General features: G+C 46.9%; 1 protein-coding gene across 1 annotated transcript in view; it reads right to left on the minus strand.

Annotated features, from left to right (window-relative positions):
• The window catches only part of LOC126986027 (serine/arginine repetitive matrix protein 2-like), a 64,262-nt gene that overhangs the window by 47,697 nt on the left and 9,065 nt on the right, over positions 1 to 7,500 (minus strand). The window contains exon 2 of the mRNA XM_050841714.1: positions 7,397 to 7,500. This exon is cut by the window's right edge and continues 85 nt beyond it. The gene's annotated coding sequence lies outside the window, so the exon portion shown is untranslated. The remainder of the gene's footprint in view (positions 1 to 7,396) is intronic.

Consider the following 7,500-nt stretch of genomic DNA (forward strand, 5'->3'; position numbering starts at 1 on the left):
GTTGGAAAGTTTCGTTTAGTCGGCGCAACATCTGTGGTCATATGCCGGAGAGAGACAGAAAGGGAAGGAATTATAGGAGAAGGGAACAGACCCCAGGAGACGGGACACAACCCCCGATTAATACCTGGTACCCATTCACTGCTGGGTGGACAGGGGCGTAGGGTATCGGAAAAGCCGCCCAGAAATCGAACCCGGGCTCTCTCGATTATGGGCCGAGTGTGCTAACCACTGCACCACGAAGCCTCACGAAATAGTTACGAGTCTTCAAGTCGATCCAGTATGATTTTATTTATGTATTAAATGTCCGAGTCTTTACCAGCGGAACTTACATGTAGAAACCAAAGGGAAACGAAGGGAAGATAAATAAGTGTCGGGCATATTGAATTAGTCACAAGGAAATTGATCTAAAGCTTTTTCTTCAATAGAGGGAAAATGTTAGAGTCCTACCAGCAAAAAAACATATAGAAAAAAACGTATATTTGGACAGAGGAAAGATAAAGAAGCGTCTATATTGAATTAGTCACGGGAAGGCGTCACAATAAGATTTTTTTATATAGGAAATGTGTGGGAGTTCTTACCAAAAGGAGTTACTCAATTAAACGCAATATTTAACGAGGGAAGCTGTAAGAATCTCTGGAATATCTGTTTTACATTTTTTTTTATATATTGTAGGAAATGCCTGCAAGTTTTCATCAGGTCAAGTTAAACAGCGGGCTTTTTTTTATTATTGTTTCCTTTTTTTTGTGCCCTTGAGCTGTCTCCTTTGTTGTAAAAGAAAAAAAAAAAGAGAAACGCATTACCTAACAGGGCTAACTTCAGAATTATTACGAGTTTGTGAAAGGAATAATCGCACTTGCTTACAGATATAGAGAAGTTACCCACTGAAATGAACGTCCCATAGAGAAAACGTGCTGCAGGAGGGATTTTCAAGGTATACTCAACTGCTTTTATATTCGAATGGAAATGTTACAAATACAACTATCTTAAGCTTTTTTGGGGTTATATAAAGATCAGAAAATAAAGATAGGTTAGGAAATACAGAGGAAAGACATGATTAGATTTTCCCATCATTCAATAGTCTTCGTTTTCCTTCCCATTTTCTTTCGTTCTCCTCAACCCCTTCCCTTCCCATCCCTTCTCTTCCTTCTCATTCCTTACTGCAGCATTTAAATCTCCCATCAGCCTCTCCCTGCCCTCCCATCCCTTCCTTTCCCATCTCTTCTCCCATTTCTTTTCTCTTTCCCATCCCTTTTCCTCTTCATCCTATTCCCTTCCATTCGCCTAAATCCCTTCCCTTCCCTTCCCTTCTCATTTCCATTTCCCATCTCCTATCAATTTCTTCCTCTCTTCCCATCCCATCCCTTCCCTTCCCTTCTCATTTCCTATTGTAGTGTTTAAGTCTCCCATCGGCCTCTTCCTACCTTCCCATCCCTTCCCATCCTTTCCCATCCGATCCCATCCTTTCCCATCCCTTCCCTCTCCTTTCCATCATTTCCCATTCCATCCCATCCTTTCCCATCCCTTCCCACTCCTTTTCCATCCCTTCCCATTCTTTCCCATCCCATCCCACCCCTCCCAACTCTTTTCCATCCCTTCCCATCTCTTCCTTTCCCATCCTTTCCCATCCCATCCCATTCCTTTCCCATCCCATCCCATCCCATCCCTTCCTTTCCCATTCCCTCTCCTTCCCATCCCTTCCCTTTCCTTTCCATCCCTTCACATCCCATCCCATTCCTTTCCCATCCCATCCCACCCCTCCCAACTCCTTTCCATCCCTTACTTTCCCATTCCCTCCCCATTCCATCCCATCCCATCCCATCCCAACTCCTTCCAAACCCTTCCCATCCCATTCCCTCCCCTTCCCATCCCTCCCATCCCGGATTTCCTGCAGGAGTCACTGAAGGAGGGCATACCAAGACAGGACAAGCCAGCACACTCGTCCCTTCCCCGGTAAACCAATTCCTTCACACGGTTCATCTTCGTCCAATAAAACCATGAACTTAAAACATGGGGAAGAGGAGGGGGGGGGGGGGAGGAAGGAGGTGATGACATACTAATAACACAGCCTCCTCCTCCTCCTCTTCCTCCTCTTCTTCCTCCTCCTTCTGCTTCCTTCTGCCTCCTCCTCCTCCTCCTCCGTGTTCTGAGAGGTGAGTGAACGAGATGGAGAAAGAATGTTTACCTGTGAGTCAAGGAGTTTCAAGGTGAGGTACCCCCCCCTCCTCTTCCCCTTCTTCCGTCTCCTCCTCCTCCTCCTCCTCCTCTCTCTCTTCCATTCTCTCTCTCTCTCTCTCTCCTTCTTCAACTCTCCCTTCCCCTCTCTCTCTTTCTCTCTTTTTTTTCTCTCTTTCCTGCTCTCTGTCTCTGTCTCTCTTTCCTGTTATTTCTATTTCTTTCTTTCTTTCTTGCTCTCTTTTCTCTCTCTCTCTCTCCTTCCTTCTCTCCTTCCCTTCCTTCCTTCCTTCCTTTCCTTCCCCTTCCCTTCCTCTTCCCTTCCTTCCTTCCTTCCTTCCTTCCTTCCTTCCTTTCCTTTCCTTCCTTCCTTCCTTTCCTTCCTTCCTTCCTTTCCTTCCTTCCTTCCTTTTCCTTTCCTTCCTTCCTTCTTTTCCTTCCTTCTTCTTCCTTCCTTTCCCTTCCTTCCTTCCTTTTCTTCCTTCTTTCCTTCCTTCCCTTTCCCTTCTATTCCCTTCCTTTCCCTTCCCTTCCCTTCCCTTCCTTAATTAGGGGAAGAGTAAGAGAGTGAAGACATTTAAGGCAAAAAAGTAACATTAAGGTAAGGATGAGAGCCCTAAGGTAAGGATATTAAGGAGAAAAAACAATAAGTATGAATAATGGGTTTGAGAAAGGTTTTTAGGGTAAGGGTGGGTAAGGGTGCTTGGGTAAGGGTTTGTAAGGTAGCAAGATTAAGGTAAGGACACTAAGGTTAGAAAAATTAGACCCAAACTCAAGAATAAACGTTTGGGTAAGGGTTTTAGGGTAAGGGTGTGTAAGGGTGCTTGGGCAAGGGTGTGTAAGGGAGGGAGACTAAGGTAAGGGTGATGGGTAAGCAGGAACTGACCCATCGTCCTTGAGGGAAGCAGGTAACCACGCCTCTGCTGCCTTATTTGTCCCCTGCTGCCGCCCGCGTGTGTGTGTGTGTGTGTGTGTGTGTGTGTGTGTGTGTGTGTGTGTGTGTGTGTGTGTGTGTGTGTGTGTGTGTGTGGTTGTTTCTTCCCTACACACACTCACACTCACACACACACACACACACACACACACAGGAAAGTAATGAATGGTTGAATACATTAACAGTAAAGAAGTGAGTGTGTGTGTGTGTGTGTGTGTGTGTGTGTGTGTGTGTGTGTGTGTGTGTGTGTGTGTGTGTGTGTGTGTACCTAAACAGGTGCACACATTTACCTGTCAGAATACCTTTACCATGACTGTTTTTACACACACACACACACACACACACACACACACACACACACACACACACACACTCACGTTCATGAAAGGCTATATAAACTCTGATTTGCGTGTGTGTGTGTGTGTGTGTGTGTGTGTGTGTGTGTGTTTTGGGACCTTTAAAAACAAGCGTAGAGGTCATTGAATGGATTTAAATGGACAGAAAAAAAGAACTTATAATACTTCGTTAATGGGCAAAACTGGGACACAGTGATTTGGGTCCTGCCTCATTAACATAACAGGTAGGGGTTCTGATTAAAGGTCGGGGTTCTGTTAACACGTCTGGGCCAGGTACTAAGGTCGGGTTGTCAGACGCTACCAACCCTCACATCAACTACTTCCAAAGGCCGAAAAGGTCATCAATTGGGTTCCAGTGAGGTTTTCTTAGGTTCATGGTACAGAGGAAGGGTCAGCCTACCACCAGGGTCATAAAACTACCCCTGGAAATGCCCAAAACAAATATGAAAGCCCTGTCGAATAAGTGTGCTTGGAAAGGTCATCAATTGGGTTCCAGTGAGGTTTTTTAGGTTCATGGTACAGAGGAAGGGTCAGCCTACCACCAGGGTCATAAAACTGCCCCTGGAAATGCCCAAAACTAATATGAAAGCCTTGTCGAATAAGTGTGCTTGGAAAGGATATCAGTCGGGTTCCAGTGAGTGTTTTCTTAGGTTCATGGTACAGAGGAAGGGTCACACTACCACCAGGGTCATAAAACTACCCCTGGAAATGCCCAAAACTAATATGAAAGCCCTGTCGAATAACTGTGCTTGGAAAGGTCATCAATTGGGTTCCAGTAAGTGTTTTCTTAGGTTCATGGTACAGAGGAAGGGTCAGCTTACCACCAGGGTCATAAAACTACCCCTGGAAATGCCCAAAACTAATACGAAAGCCTTGTCAAATAAGTGTGCTTGGAAAGGATATCAGTCGGGCTCCAGTGAGTGTTTTCTTAGGTTCATGGTACAGAAGAAAGGTCACACTACCACCAGGGTCATAAAACCACCCATGGAAATGCCCAAAACTAATATGAAAGCCTTGTCAAATAAGTGTGCTTGGAAAGGTCATCAATTGGGTTCCAGTGAGGTTTTCTTAGGTTCATGGTACAGAGGAAGGGTCAGCCTACCACCAGGGTCATAAAACTACCCCTGGAAATGCCCACAACTAATATGAAAGCCCTGTCGAGTAAGTGTGCTTGGAAAGGTCATCAGTCGTGTTCCAGTGAGTGTTTTCTTAGGTTCATGGTACAGAGGAAGGGTCACACTACCACCAGGGTCATAAAACTACCTCTGGAAATGCCCACAACTAATACGAAAGCCTTGTCAAATAAGTGTACTTGGAAAGAGGTTGAATCGACCATACTGGCAGGGTACTGGAAAGGGATGATTCATGGGACAGTTCTAACTTCACTATCGGGTTCTTAAGAGGTTCTACAGGTAATTAGGTTCTGCTGACGAAGGTGTGATTGAAGGACAGGTGGGGAGAGGCTCATTAATCAAGGTGTTGGCGCATTGGCGGACAGGTGAGCAAAGGACAGGTAAGGCGCGGGGACAGGTGTGATAATGAGAGAACCACACCTGTCCTCTTGTCTCTACTCTTCCTCTGTTCTCCTCTTCCTCTTCTTCCTCCTCTTCCTCCTCCTCTTTCTTGTCTTTTGTACGATTTTCCACTTTTTCTAATTCTTGTTTTTCTTCGTGTTCTTCTTCTTCTTCTTCTTCTTCTTCTTCTTCTTCATCTTCTTCTTTTTTCTTCTTCTTCTTCTTCTTCTATTTCAATTTACTTTTTTTTTCGTTTCCTCCTTCTCCCCTCTCCTCCTCCTCCTCCTCCTCCTCCTCCTCCTCCTCCTCGCCCTCCTCCCATTATTATATACATTCTTGTTCTCATTTTACTCCTCTCCTCCTCCTCCTCCTCCTCCTCCTCTATCTCCTCCTCCTCCTCCTCCTCCTCCTCTTCTTCCTCCTCCTCCTCCTCTCTTGAACATCGTGATTTTAACCAGCTCACTCGAACGAAGAGAGAGAGAGAGAGAGAGAGAGAGAGAGAGAGAGAGAGAGAGAGAGAGAGAGAGAGAGAGAGAGAGAGAGAGAGAGAGAGAGAGAGAGAGAGAGAGAGAGAGAGTACCTGGACACAGTGACTCAGGGAATGAACACCTCCTCCTCCTCCTCCTCCTCCTCCTCCTCCTCCTCCTCCTCCTACTACTCCTCTTCCTCCTCCTCCTCCTCCTACTCCTCCTCTTCTTCCTCCTCCTCCTCCTCCTTCTCCTCCTTTTTGTTCACTTTCAACTATCTCACTATTCCTTCCACCTCCTCTCTCTCTCTCTCTCTCTCTCTCTCTCTCTCTCTCTCATGGAGTGGTCATTTTCTTCTTCTTCTTCTTCTTCTTCTTCTTCTTCTTCTTCTTCTTCTTCTTCTTCTTCTTCTTTCTGCTCACGACTCGCATATCCTCCTCCTCCTCCTTCCTGTTCTCACTCCTCCTCCTCCTCCTCTTCCTCCTCTTCTCTCAACACACACACACACACACACACACACACACACACACACCAGACAGCTCCAGTGTGTCTGTTTGTAAGGGTCGTTAAGTCACCCTAACAGACAGGGCTCTCACCCTTAATGTCTGTCTTTCTCACCCTTAGCGTCCAGACCCCCCCTCCCCGCTCTCTCTCTCTCTCTCTCTCTCTCTCTCTCTCTCTCTCTCTCTCTCTCTCTCTCTCTCTCTCTCTCTCTCTCTCTCTCTCTCACACACACATGTTTTGAATTTTAAGTATAGAAACGATTTTTTTATTTTTTTTTAGCGGAAGGGGAAGAGATGAGGAGGAAGAAAGGGGAGGAGGGGAAGAAAGGGGAGGAAGAGAATGGAAGGAGGAAGTGAGGGGGGAAGAAAGGAGAAGGAGAGGAGGAAGAAAGGGGGAAGAGGGATGAGAGGGGGAAAGAAAAGGGAGAGGAGGAGGAGGAGGAGGAGGAAGAGGAGGAGGAGGAGGAGAGGAGGAGGGGGGATAGGGGATGAAGGGAAGGAATGGGAGAGAAAAGAATAAATGAGGAGAGGAAGAAAATAGAGGGAGAGAGAAAAAAGAGGATGAATAGAAGGAGGAGAAGGAAGAGGAGGAGGAAGAGGAGGAGGAGGAGGAAGAAGAAAAAGGAAGAGGAAGCGGAGGAGAGGAAGCAGAGAGAGAGAGAGAGAGAGAGAGAGAGAGAGAGAGAGAGAGAGAGAGAGAGAGAGAGAGAGAGAGAGAGAGAGAGAGAGAGAGAGAGAGAGAGAGAGAGGTCACTGTCCTTGCTTTTCGGGGTCAACATAGCGTGACCTTAACACACACACTTGACCTTTGCTATCTAAGTCTTCCTCCTCCTCTTCCTCCTCCTCCTCCTCCTCCTTCACATAATCTTCCTCCTTCCGCCACAACACGGCTTCTTCACCCTCTTCTTCTTCTTCTTCTTCTTCTTCTTCTTTTTCCTCTTTAAATTTTTCCTCCATTCCTTCTTTACGTCATAAGATGCATGTGACGTGTGACTGTTCTCTCTCTCTCCTCCCCTTCTTCCCCTTCTCTCTCTCCTCCTTCCTCCTCTTTTCCCCAACCCTTCATTCTCCTCCTCTTCCTCCTCCCTCTCTTCCTCTATCATTTCCTCTCCTCCTCCTCCTCTTCCTCTTCCTCTTCTTCCTATACCTCCATCGTTTCCTCACCTCCTCTTCCTCCTCCTCTTCCTCCTTTCCTCTTCTTCTTTACACCATTCCTCTTCGTTTTCCTCTTAATCTTCCTTTACTTTCTCATCTTCCTCTTCATCTTCCTCCTTCCCATCCCCCACCCCCATAACCTCCTCCCCCTCCCCTCCCCACCCCCCTCTCCCTTCACCCTTCAACAGCCCCCCCTCACTCAAATCACCCCTCCACAACCCCCAACCCTCCCCTCACCCCCTCTCAACCCCCTCCCCTACTCCTTCCCCCTTCCCCTTCCCTTCCCTAATCTTACCTTAGCAGCAGAAGACGCCGACGACGAAGAAGGCGATGTGTGTGTGTGTGTGTGTGTGTGTGTGTGTGTGTATGTGTGCAGGCCAGCTAGGCTCCTGCAGGCTA

Source organism: Eriocheir sinensis, chromosome 61 (assembly GCF_024679095.1).
Source record: "Eriocheir sinensis breed Jianghai 21 chromosome 61, ASM2467909v1, whole genome shotgun sequence".
Lineage (NCBI taxonomy): Eukaryota > Metazoa > Arthropoda > Malacostraca > Decapoda > Varunidae > Eriocheir > Eriocheir sinensis.